General features: G+C 39.8%; 2 pseudogenes; one reads left to right on the forward strand and one right to left on the reverse strand.

Moving 5' to 3' along the window:
- The window catches only part of LOC105816597, a 10153-nt pseudogene extending 280 nt beyond the window's left edge, over positions 1 to 9873 (reverse strand).
- Positions 9874 to 9875: 2 nt separating this feature from the next.
- On the forward strand, positions 9876 to 11298 carry LOC105816598 (annotated as a pseudogene).
- The last annotated feature ends 2498 nt before the right edge of the window (positions 11299 to 13796 follow it).

Raw genomic sequence — 13796 nt, forward strand, 5'->3', positions numbered from 1 at the left:
GCTCCCCGCCCCCCCATTCAGAGACTCCTTTTTGTGAATCAGAAGGAGCCCTTGTTAGAATTGCCAGCTGTTGTGTTGCTCTCCTCGCAGGAGCCAGCTTCCTTCCAGTCTTGACTTCCTGACTATATCATTCAGGATCGAAGTCCCAAATAAGTCATTCCATTGCAGCACATTTTTTAACCTTTCAGAAAAGAGAAATGTGGCCCTTCTACTTTTCACAGCCCCAAACTTGAGAGACTAGTGGCTAGGTTGATCCCACCTTGCCCTGGTGGAGAAAGTCACTCTCTTCCCTAGGAGGTAAATGAGGATAAGAACCTCCATTTTGCAATAGTGATCTTGCATTTGATCCCAAGCACTTGTAGTACGGAATAAACACCAGGCTAGTGTGGAAGATCAAAGCAGAAATTACTTGCGGAGAGTAGAAAATGGAACCACATCTCACAGTGCCATAAATGTTATAATGTCAATATTTGTTTTTCTCTGTGGTTGTAATTAACTTTCAACATCTCAATTGTTAGTGCCCAACAATGACATTTATGTGATGTGGTTACTAGAGGTAAAGAAATAAATACAAAAGTGCATGATAAAAAAACACCAGGGGAAAAAATATAATAAATGTACATCACAGAGGGTTAATATGCCCAATACATAAGAGCTCTTAAAAATAGAGAAAGCAGGAGAAGGCTGATGTCCCAGCTTGAAGAAAGTCAGGCAGAGACAGAAAATTCATCCTTATTTCACATTTTTGTTCTATTCAGGCATTCAAAGGATTGGATGCAGCCCACCCACATTGGGGAGGGCAATCTGCTTTACTCAGTCTACTGATTCAAATGTTACTCTCATCCAGAAACACCCTCATAGACACACCCAGAATAATATTTAACCAAATATATCTAGGCACCTTGTGGCTCAGTCAAGTTGACACATAAAATTAATAATCACAAGTCTACCTTTTGTCAACTTGGCACTCATCCACATCTCCTTAAACCACACTTAATTTCCAAATAAAGACAATAATGTCATAATTCTGTCTAACATGACACCAACTATCCTTTGTACAACCGAAAATGCACTAACTCCTTCCCCACAAGAGGAGGTAAAATATATGAGTGTTTACTTTCTCCTCGATATCCCATAACTTAATTACTATGATGTAAAAGAAACAATACTTAAATATTATGATAATAAGTCAATACGTCTTGTGTTACATAAAGTCAATACGTCTTGTGTTACAGGAAGAAAAATAAAGATATTTGCTTAATAGGTGTATAAATAAAATTATATTAATTACAATAAAATTAAGCATAAGATAATAATTAATGTTAATACATACACAAACAAACATATCCATAACAAAACAAGGAGGAATACTCATAACAATTATAGTCCTCATTTCTGTAACTGGTCACGTGGTCATAGCTGGTATTTATAACTACTTTCTTCCATTACATATTTTCTATTCCATTTGCTTTCAGCAAGTACCTCAGCTAGTTGTGGCTCTTTACCTGGTGGAGTGGACCAAACCTTCATTCCTGAAGGGTCTGGGCTGTTAGTTTTGCCTGGGTTGGGTTGTGTAGTTTTCCATCGACCTTAATCAGAGGGCATGGTACTATGAAGAGATGCTCTAAGGGGTCTCCTGTATTACAGACATACTCTTCCTTACCCACATTCCCTTTAGAGGGATCCCAATTTCCCTTTAGTAGTCAGGATCAAGCACCCCAGCCAGCCCCAGAACTCTCTTTTTTGCCTATTGATTCAGAGGCATGAAGAGTTCAAAGTGGCAAGAAGGTAGTCTTCCATTTCAATGGAATCATTGTTGTGTTGTATGGTGGAAGCATTCATATCTTTGGGGCTAAGACCTCTAGGTTGGGAGAGCATAAGGCCACAGGAACAGGAAGTGAAAGTTTTGCTAGTGGTTGCTAGGGGTAGTAGTGACTGGTGCCACTCCTATTTCCAGCTCTCGATTCCTGGTCCTGTGAATCCTGGCTATGGGGGAGACAGCATCATATTTTGGACATTGATTCAGAGCATATGCAGCGTCTGGAGAACCTTGCCCCAGCCCTGCAAGGTACTGTCACCTAGCTGGCACTGAATCTAGTCCTCAAAAGGCCATTCTACTATTCTATCAAGCCAGCTGCTTCAGGATGGTGGGGAACACAGTAAGGCAAGTGAATGCCATGAGCATGTGTCCATTGCTGTGCTTCCTTTGCTGTGAAGTGAGTTCCTTGATCTGAAGCAATGCTATGTGGAATACCATGATTGTGGATAAGGTATTCTGTAAGTCCATGGATTGTTGGTTTGGCAGAAGTATTGGGTGCAGGGAAGGCACATCTGTATTCACAGTGAGGTCCATTTCAGTAAGAATGAAACATTGCCCTTTCCAAGATAGAAGCCTTCCAATATATTCAGCCTGCCACCCAGTAGCTGGCTGATCACCCTGGGGAATGGTGCCATATTGAGGACTCCGTGTTGGTCTCTGCTGGCAGATTGGGCATCAATAGTGGCTCTAGCCAGGTCAGCCTTAGAGAGTGCAAGTCCATGTTGCTGAACCCACGTATAACCTCCATCCCTGCCATCACTGCCACTTTGTTCATGAGCCCTTTGGGTAATGATAGGGATAGGTGGGGAAAGAGGCTGACTGGTATTCACAGAACGGGTCAGCCTATCCACTCAGTTATTAAAATTCTCCTGTCCTGAGATCACTCAGCATGCTGAGGTGAGCATTCACATGGGACACAAATATTTTCACATTTTCTGCTCATCCAGAGAGGTCTGTCCACATATCTCTTCCCCAAATATCCTTGTCACCTATTTTCTAATCATGTTCCTTTTAGGTACCTGACCATCCAACTAAACCATTGGCCATGGCCCATGAATCAGTATATAACACATGTCTGGCCTTTTATCCTTCCAAACAAAGTGCAAAAGCAGGTACATTGCTTAAAGTTCTGCCCAACGGGAAGATTTTCTTTCACCACTGTCCTCCAGGGGTGTCCCAGAAAGGGGCTGTAGTGCTACAACTGTCCACTTTCAGGTGTGCATACTGTGCAGAACCATCTGTAAACCAGTCCCCAGTCTTCTCTTCCTCTACCAACTGATCACAGGGAATGCCCCATGAGGCCATAGAGGTAGGAAGGGAGAGAGAAGGCAGTGTGGCAGGAGTGGGGACCATGGGCATTTGGACCACTTCTTCATGTAACTTCCTGTGCCTTCAGGGCCTGCTGGGGCCTGATCGCAAATATACCATTTCCATTTTCTGATGGAGAGCTGCTATGCATGACCGATGTTATAGCCTGGTGGGCCAGATAACACCTAGTTCTTTCTGGGCAGCCCAGGTCACATGGAAACTTGGTGGCTCATAGTTAAGTGTTCATTGTCTACTAAGGCTCAGTAGCAGGCCAACACCTGTCTCTCAAAAGGAGAGTAGTTATCTGTTGAGGATGGTAAGGTTTTGCTTCAAAATCCTAAGGGCCTGCACTACCATTCACCTATAGAAGCCCGCCAAAGGCTCCAAACAGCATCTCTGTCTGCCACGGACACTTTGAGCGCTGTTGGATCTGCTGGATCACATGGCCTAAGTAGCAGAGTAGCTTGTACAACAGCTTGGACCTGTTGCAGGGTATTCTCCTGTTCTGGGCACCCCCTAAAAATCAGCAGCCTTTTGGGTTACTTGGTAAATGAGCCAAAGTAACACCCAAATGAGGAATATGTTGCCTCCCACATCCAAAGAGACTCACTAGCCAGTATGCTTCTCTTTTGGTTATAGGAGGAACCAGATGCAACAACTAATCTTTCACCTTAGAAGGAATACCTTAACATGCCCTATACAACTGGACTCCTAGAAATTTCACTGAGGTGGAAGACCCCTGAATTTTAGTCAGATTTATTTCCCACCCTGAGATACCCAAATGTCTTACCCCAAAAATATAGATAATTGCTCTTCTTGCTCCCTAGGTCCAATCAGCATAAAGTCATCAATGTAATGCAGGGTGATACCTTATAGAAGGGAAAGGTGATCAAGATTCCTGTGAACTAAATTATGATATAAGGTTGGAGAGTTGATATACCCCCGAGAAAGACAGTGAAGGTGTATTGCTGGCCTTGCCAGCTAAAAGCAACATGATTCTGGTGGGCCTTCTTGATAGGGTTGGAGAAAGACACTCTCCAGATGAAAAGTTGCATACGAGGTGCCAGGGGATATGTTAATTTGCTCAAGCAGTGGGCATATGCGTTTGCATTTTGACCCAGCAATCCTACTTCTAGGTATCTATTAAGATTCATTGACAAAAACATAAAATGACTGATGTACAAGGCAATTTACTGCTGCACTATTTATAACAGAAAAGATTGGAAACAACCCAAATGTTCATTAACAGGGGATTGGTGAATAAATTTCAGTGCAGCCACACAATGGCCTGCTATGTACACGTAGACAGAAATGAAGAAGGTCTGTATACACTGATATGGACAGATCTCTAGGATATAGTAAGGTACAGAGCAGTGCACATTATGTCACCTTTCATTTAAGAAGAAGGGATAAGAATATACAGATAGATGTATTTATATATAACATTCACATATTATATATAATATGTAGTATGAAACATGTAACATATAATGTATGCTACACAATAATAAATGCTAATGTATTAGTCAGAGTTCTCCAGAGAAACGGAACCCACAGGATGTGTATATATAAAAAGTGATTTATTTTAAGGAATTGGCTAATGCAATTCTGTAGGTCAGCAAGTCCCAAATCTGCAGGGTGGGCTGACAGGCTGGAGACTCAGAAAGAGCCAATGTTAAAGTTCAGGTCTGAAGGCCATCTACTGACAGAATCCCTTCCTGCTCAGGGGAGGTCATATTATTGTTTTATTCAGTCCTTCAACTGATTGGATGAAGCTCACCCACATTATGAATGGAAAACTGCTTTACTCAAAGTCCACTGATTTAAATGTAAATCTTATCCAAAAATACACTCACAGAAACCCCAGAATAATGTTTCTACAAAGGAAAACCCTTATCAGCAGAAACCTTACAAGCCAGAAGAGATTGAGGCCCCATCTTCAATGGACTTAACAACTCTCAGCCTAGAATTCTGTATTCTGCAAAACTAAGTTTCCCAATAGATGAAGAAATTAAGTCCTTTCCAAACAAGCGAACACTGAGGGAGTTTGTCATAACTAGACCTGCTCTGCATGAAATACTCAGAAGAGAACTATATACAAAGAACAATAGATTCCCACCAGTGTAAATTCACCTAACCCCTCAAAAACTTACAACTCCTATAAAACAATAGAACAAGAGGTAAAATAAAGCAATAAATGTCTATCGAACAGGATGAATGGATCAATATCCCACATATCAATGCTATCAATCAACATGAATGGACTGAATAATCCTCTCAAAAGACATAGGCTGGCTGAATGGATGAAAAAACACAACCCAAGTATCTGCTGTCTCCAGGAAACACATCTAAACCACAAGGACACACACAGACTCATAGTGAAGGATGGAAAATATATTCCATGCAAATAGAAATCAAATGAGAGCAGGTGTATCCATTCTCATATCAGATAAAATTGACTTTAAGCCAACAAAGGTAAAGACAGACAAATAGAGTCATTACATAATGGTAAAAGGAGCTATCCAATAAGAAGACACAATAATCCTAAACATATATGCACCAAAACAGGAGCTCTCAGATACATAAAGCAAATCTTACTAGAGCTAAGAAAAGAAGTAAGTAGTACCATTGTTATTGCCGGGGACCTCAACTCCATTGTCAGAGCTCAATAAATCATCTAAGCAGAAAATAAATAAAAAAATTAATGGACTTAGACCAAACTCTAAATCAAATGGACATAACAGACATTTACAGAACATTCTACCCAAAACTACAGAATACACATTCTTCGCAGCAGCATATGGGACATCCTCCAAGACTGATCATATCTTAGGTCACAAAACAAGTCTCAACAAATTCAAAAAAACTGAAATCATACCATGTATCTTCTCAGACCACAGCAGAATGAAACTAAAAATCAATCACAAGAGAAACACTCAAACTTGCACAAAGTCATGGAAATTAAACAACCTGCTGCTGAACAGTTATTGGGTCAAGAATGAAATTGAGATGGAAATCAAAAAATCCTGTGAGCTGAATGACAAAGGGGACACAACTATCAAAATCTTTGGGACACAGGAAAGGCATTCCTCAGGGGAAAATTCATAGCCTTAAATGCCTACATCAAAAAGATAGGAAGATCACAAATTGATAACCTAATGTCACACCCAAAGGAACTAGAAAAGGAAGAACAAACCAAAACCAAAGCCAGCAGAAGAAAAGAAATAATGAAAGTCAGAGTAGAACTAAGTGAATTGGAGAAAAAAAATAATACAAAGGATTAACAAAACAAAAAGTTAGTTGTTTAAAAAGATAAACAAAATGGACAGGCCTCTTGCTAGGTAAACTAAAAACAGAAGAGAAAGGACCCAAATACACTCAAAAAGAAATGAAAAAGGTGACATTACAACTGATGCCACAGAAATACAAAACATCATCTATGAATACTATGTAAATCTCTACATGCATAACCTAGAGAATGTAGAGGAAATGGACAAATTTCTGGAAACATACAACCTCCCAAGACTCAACCAGGAAGAAATAAAACTCCTAAACAGAACAATAATGATCAGTGAGGTCAAACCAGTAATACAAAACCTCCCAAGAAAAAAAGCCCTGGACCAAATGGATTCACAGGTAAATTCTATTTGACCTACAAAGAAGACCTGGTTCCCATAATACAGAAATTATTCCATAATATTGAGAAGCAGGGAATCCTCCCCAACTCATTCTATCAAGCCAGTATCACCTTGCTGCAAAAGCCAGGAAAGGACACAACAAAAAAAGAAAACTATAGACCAATATTGCTTATGAATGTAGATACAAAAATCCTCAATAAAATACTAGCAAACCAAATTCAACAGTGCATCAAAAAAAAAAAAAAATCCTCCAGGACCAAGTGGGCTTCATTCCAGGGATGCAAGGATGGTTCAACATGTGTAAATCAATAAATGTGATTCACTACATAAACAGAAGAAAACCAAAGACATACGATCATTTCACTAGATGCAGAAAAAGCATTCGACAAAATCCAGCACCCTTTCATGATAAAAACCCTTAACAAACTAGGCATCGAAGGAACATATCTCAGAATTATAAATTATATGAAAACCCATAGCCAACATCATACTAAATGGGGAAAAGTTAAAAGCATTCTCCCTAAGAGCTGGAACAAGACAAGGATGCCCACTATCACCACATCTATTCAATATAGTGATAGAAGTCCTAGCCAGGGCAAGCAGACAAGAGAAAAATATTAAAGGTATTCAAATCAGGAAAGAGGAGCTCAAACTATCGCTCTTCACTGATGATATGACCTCGTATCTAGAAAAATCCAAAGATTCCACCAAGCGTGTCCTGGAATTGATAAATTCAGCAATGTCTCAGGATACAAAACAGTTAAGCTGAAAGTCAAATCAAAGACTTAGTATCATTCACAATTGCTACAAAGAAAGTAAAATATTAATACTTAACCAAGGAGGCAAAAGATTTCTACAAGGAGAACTACTAAATGTTGAGGAAAGAAATCACAGAGGATACAAACAAATGGAAAAACACATTATGCTCATGGATAAGTAGAATCAATATTGATAAAATGTCTATACTACACAAAGTGATTTATGAATTCTACACAATCCCCATCAAGTTATCAAATTTATACTTCACAGATATGGAAAAAACAATTCTACACTTCGTTTGGAACCAGAAAAGAGCCCAAATAGCCAAAGCAATCCTAAGCAAAAGGAACAAAGCTGGAGGCATCATATTACCAGACTTCAAACTATACTACAAGGCTATAGTAACCCAAACAGCATGGTATTGGTACAAAAATAGAGACATACACAAATGCAACAGAACAGAGAACACAGATATAAAGCCATCTACCTACAACAAACTTTGTTTGACAAAACAGAAAACAACATAAACTGGGGAAAAGAATCCCTATTCAATAAACGGTGCTGGGAAAATTGGATAGCCACATGCAGAAGAACGAAACAGGATCCCTACCTCTCATCACTCACAAAAAGGAATTAAAGATGGATAGAAGACTTAGATCTAGGGCATGAAACCATAAGAATTCTAGAGGAAAATGCAGGAAAAACTCTTCTAGACATTGGCCTAGGCAAAGAGTTTATGGAAAGACCCGATGGCAACCATGGCAACAGCAAAAATTAATAAATGGGATTTAATTAAACTAAAAAGCTTCTGCACAGCTAAAGAAATGATCAAAAGAGCAAATAGACAACCTACAGAATGGGAGAAAATATTCACAAGCTACACATCCAACAATTGGCTTATAATCAGAATTTACAAAGAAGTCGATCAAATCAGCAAGAAAAAAACAACCTACCCTATTAAAAAGTGGGCAAAAGACATGAACAGATGCTTCTCAATAGAAGAAGGACAAATGGCCAAGAAACATATGAAAAAACGATCATCACTAATCATCAAGGAAATGCAAATTAAAACTACAATGAGATATCACCTTATACCAGTTAGAATGGCTTTTATTAAAAACGATAGATGCTGGCATGGATGTAGAGAGAAAGGAATGCTTACACACTATTGGTGGGACTGCAAATTAGTACAACCTCTATGGAAAAGAGTATGGAGATTCCTCAAAGAACTAGAAGTATAGCTACCATTTGATCTGACAATTCCATTACTGGTTATCTACCCAAAGGAAAAGAAGTAATTTTACCAAAAAGACACCAGCATTCGAATGTTTATTGCAGTGTAGTTCACAATTGCAAAGACGTGAATCAACCTAAGTGACCACCAATTCATGAGTGGATTAATAAAATGTGGTATATGTACACCATGGAGTACTACTCAGCCATAAAAAGATGAATTAACACCTTTTGAAACAATCTATATGGAACTGGAGACCATTCTCCTAAGTGAAATATTGCAGGAATGGACAAACAAACACCACATGTACTCCCTATTAAATTGGAACTAACCCATGAGACACAAGTGCACAGAGGGAGTAAAACCCAGTGGAAAAAAACCAGGCGAGAGGGGGAAAAAGAGAGGGGAAGAAACCAACCTAATGGGCACTATGAACACTATTTGGGCCATGAGCAAACCTATAGCCAGGACTCAAGCATTACAAAAACGATTCATGTAACCTAAAACATTTGTACCTTTTTGATATTCTGAAAATGAAAACAAACCTTCCCTTCTTCCCCCCAAAAAACCCCTAGAAACCACCTTAGCTTCTGTAAAAGCTGTTTCTGGCTTTCCAGAAGTCGGGAATTTTCATCTGAAGCAACTTTTATTGCTATCTTAAGCAGTTCTTGGTTCATTTGAATTATCTTGAAAGTTGTTTTGGCTCCAGCTACTTGTGATTTGAGGCATTTCAATTCGTCTTCAAAGGACTGTGTTCTTTTTGAAATATCTGCCATCAATTCATCTTGTTCAGAACATTTGGATTTCTCTTTCTTGAACTCCTTTGCTAGATAGCGTATTTTATCCTCAAGTTTAGATGTGGACCTGTTCAGCTTTCCATAGGTTGCCTCCAAACTTTGTGCTTTTGCCGACTCCTTGTCAAAGCTGGCATCCTTGACAGATGGCTCTAAGCCTTCATACTCTTTTTGAACAAGGCTAAATTTTTCAAGTAGTTTACATTTTTCTTCAATTAGTCCACAAAGCTTTATAGTGAGCTTTTTCTCTCTTCTCACATAAAGTCGGCTTCTAATCAATTGAAAACTACTACATACACAAAAAAGAATAGCAGCTTCTTCTTGGGGAAGACATAATGGATGGCGATAACTTAGTGTTAAAAATGAAGAGTGAATCAGAAAATGGTGCTCACTTCAATAACCAGCCAAAAGAAGCTTTGAAGAAACTGATTCAAGCTGCTAAGCTAAATTCTTCTTTAAGAACCCTAAAAGGAGAAAGAAACAAAATTTACACTCAATTATCTGAAGTAGATGAAACAAAGAACTTACAGAGCATATTAAAAATCTTAAGACTGAACAAGCATCTTTGTAGTCAGAAAATACACAGTTGGAAAGTGAGAATCAGAAACTTCAATGGAAACTTAAAGTAATGACTGAATTGCATCAAGAAAATGAAATGAAATTCCACAGGAAACTAACAGTAGAGGAAAATGACCGGTTAGAGAAAGAAGAGAAACTTTCCAAAGTAGATGAAAAGATCAGCAGTGCAGCTGAAGAGTTGGTGACCCATAGAAAGTGAGCCAAAGATCTTGAAGAAGAATGGAGGGAATTATTCATTTTTATCAAGGCAAGATTATTTCCTATGAGAAAAAGCACATGATAATTGGTTGGTAGCTTGGATGCCTGAAAGAAATCTCAATGATTTAAGGAAAGAAAATTCTCACCTCAGACAAAAATTAACTGCTCAGAGTTTAAATTTGAACTTTTAGGAAAGGATCCTCATGCACTTGATGTTCCAGATACAGCATTTGGCAGAGAGCATTTTCCCTGTGGTCCCTAGCCATTGGATCGGCCTTCCTCTGCAAGGAGAGTTTTTCTTTCTCCTCCAACTTTGTTTCAGGGCCCACTCAGATTCTCATCTTTGCTTCCAGCGGGAGGAGGAAGAGGCTCAAGAGGCCCAGGGAATCCTCTGGACCATCAGATTACCAAGGAAAGATGAGAATCCCATTGTGAGAGGTTAAGTGATCCTGATAGGGCACCTTCTGACACTGGGCACCTTCTGTCACCTCCATGGAACAGACCTATAAGGATGGTGATTCCTCGATCAGGCTGAACACAGCCAGATCCAGCCCTTCTTCCCCAAAGGCAAGGCCCACTTTATTCTAATTTTGGTAGACAGTCTGGACCAGCTGAGCTCAGAAGTTTTAATGTGCCTTCTTTGGATAAAATGGATGGGCCTGTGTCTTCAGAATGGAATCCAGTAGAAATGATACCAAAGATGATCTTGATCATTTAAATGTGCCCGATTCATCTCTCCCTGCTGAAAGTGATGCAACTGGCCCTGGCTCTGTTCCTCCACCTCTTCCTCCAATGACAGGATCATTGTTTCCAATGGATACTGAGGGGTTTTCCTCCTCATCTTCCCCCAAGAGCTGGATTTTTCTCCCCGCCCTACACTCTGAAAGTAGAAGTGAGCTCCCTTCAGGATTGATTCCACCTTCAAGTGAGCCTGCTACTGAACACTCAGAACCACAACAAGAAGTGTGACAATATTTTTGCTCTCTTCAAAAGTAATTTTGAGGCCGGGCACGGTGGCTCACGCCTGTAATCCTAGCACTCTGGGAGGCCGAGGCAGGCGGATTGTTTGAGCTCAGGAGTTCGAAACCAGTCTGAGCAAGAGTGAGACCCCGTCTCTACTAAAAATAGAAAGAAATTAATTGGACAACTAAAAATATATATAAAAAAAAATTAGCTGGGCATGGTGGTGCATGCCTGTAGTCCCAGCTACTCGGGAGGCTAAGGCAGAAGGATCGCTTGAGCCCAGGAGTTTGAGGTTGCTGTGAGCTATGATGATGCCACTGCACTCTAGCTGGGGCAACAGAGTGAGACTCTGTCTCAAAAAAAAAAAAAAAAAAAGAAATGAAAAAAACTTAAACCATTTTTAGGATTCATAATATTGGTAATATTTATTTATTTATTTATTTATTTTGAGACAGGGTCTTGTTCTGTCTCCTGGGCTCGAGCGTAGTGGCCTCATCATAGCTCACTGCAACCTCAAACTCTTGGGCTCAAACAGTCCTTCTGCCTCAGCCTCCCGGGTGTGTACCACCACACCTGGCTAATTTTTCTATTTTTTATAGAGACAGAGTCTTGCTCTTGCTCAGGCTGGTCTTGAACTCCTGGCTTCAAGTGATCCTCTCACCTTGGCCTCCCAGAGTGCTAGGATTATAGGTGTGAACTACTGTGCCCAGCCTTTATTTTGAAAATAAAATATACAGTACATAGAATTGGCTAAAATAAGTCATTTTGTTAATGTCATGAAGAACGCTGTTTTTCAGTGTAAGGGGAAAGAGATACAAATATAAAATCAAATAATTATCAAATTCCCTAAATTTTAAACTTGGAGTTGGAAATTTCTGTGTGAACTCATGATGTATTTCTAGATCTGCCCCCCAAAAGGCTAGAACCACAATGATCAGTTCAGTAGCTGAGAGTACTCCTCATGCTTAGAATGTGGTATGTGAATACCACGTCTCCTACAAGGAACTAGGATTCCTTGGAGAAATAGCTAATTTCAGATTTGGGGCAGAAAATGTGAAAGGTGACTTTGAAACATCTTGTATCAAAAAGCTAGGAGACTAGCAAAGGAAACTGGAGTCCTGTCAAAAGGACTCAGGACATGATGTGAGGGGCTCTCACTAACCAAAGATGTGACAATATGACTATAAAGAGAATGATTACTACAATGGATTGAAACATACAAAATATGTTTTAACATCCATGAGTATATAAGGATAGTCATTACAAATGCATTCATTGGTCGTCATTATTATTCTGAAAACTAGTAAATAAAGGGAAAGAGTCCAAGCATTTATCCTGCTTTTCCTGAACAAACTCTCTCTCAAAGTAAAAAAATGGTTGGTGTGGAAAAATTTTTTCTCAAAGAATATCAGCTAATAAATTAAAATGAAATAACAGAATTAAACTATGTTCATTTTGTACCTGTAATTGAGTCGTACAATGCCTCTAGGCAATGATGATTCTTGGCTGCTAAAATCATAATGTTAGAGAAAGTCTGATATGGCCTGGGGCAGGTATCTCTGACACTAGTGTGGCATCCTCTTGGACCCCCTCTGGTTTTAGCCTAGGCTCTGGTGGGCGGATCTGTTGTGCTCAGATTCCCCTCCTGCTGCCAGTGTCCTTCCTCAATGCACGTGAAGTCTTTCTGCTCGCTGTTCCTGAACCCTCTCTGTAATCCCTTGAGTGCCCCTGCATCCAACATTTTGATTCAGCTCAGAGTGGGAAAATTAACGTCTCCAGGAGCAACCTTCGACCAAGAAATGGGAGCTGAGAGACAAAGGCCCCTGCTTCCTATTTTCCAGGAGAAGAAGACCTTAGAGGTCTTCTTCGCCACCTCTCAGGAGGTCTCTGTGTAATTGCTAGTGTACAGTTTTGTTGCTTTTTCTTCCTTTCCTGTGTCATTGGCCCTGCTCCATAACCACTGCTTTCTGGGATCACCTCCCAAATAAACCTGCTGTACCCAAGTTCTTGTCCTGGACTCTCCTTGGGGGAACAAAAGTTAGGACAGAAACTCTGCAATGGATAGATCAGGCTAACCGTACATGACTTCACTGGTTCACAGCATCATCACAGAAAGAAAGACAACTAGACACTGTGTCTCAAGCACCATGTATATTCTTTTCAAAAAATTGAGCTTGAATCTGATCAGGACTCTCAATTTAACCGCCAGTTCATAAGAACAGGTTAAACTATTCCCTGGGCTACAATCAGTAATCCAGAATGTGGAAAATTCTGCAGGACAATGACCCAGTATCTTCTACAACTAAATGGTACAAGAAAAAAAAAAAAAAGGGAGGAGAAACCTATAGATTATAGGAGATTTAAGAGAGATAGCTCCAGATCTAATGGGTTTTAAATAAACTATACATAAAAATTATAAATGAAGGCCGGGCGCGGTGGCTCACGCCTGTAATCCTAGCTCTCTGGGAGGCCGAGGCGGGCGGATTGTTTGAGCTCAGGAGTTC

The sequence above is a fragment of the Propithecus coquereli genome, unplaced genomic scaffold (genome assembly GCF_000956105.1).
Source record: "Propithecus coquereli isolate 6110/MARCELLA unplaced genomic scaffold, Pcoq_1.0 Scaffold38, whole genome shotgun sequence".
Taxonomy (NCBI): Eukaryota; Metazoa; Chordata; class Mammalia; order Primates; family Indriidae; genus Propithecus; species Propithecus coquereli.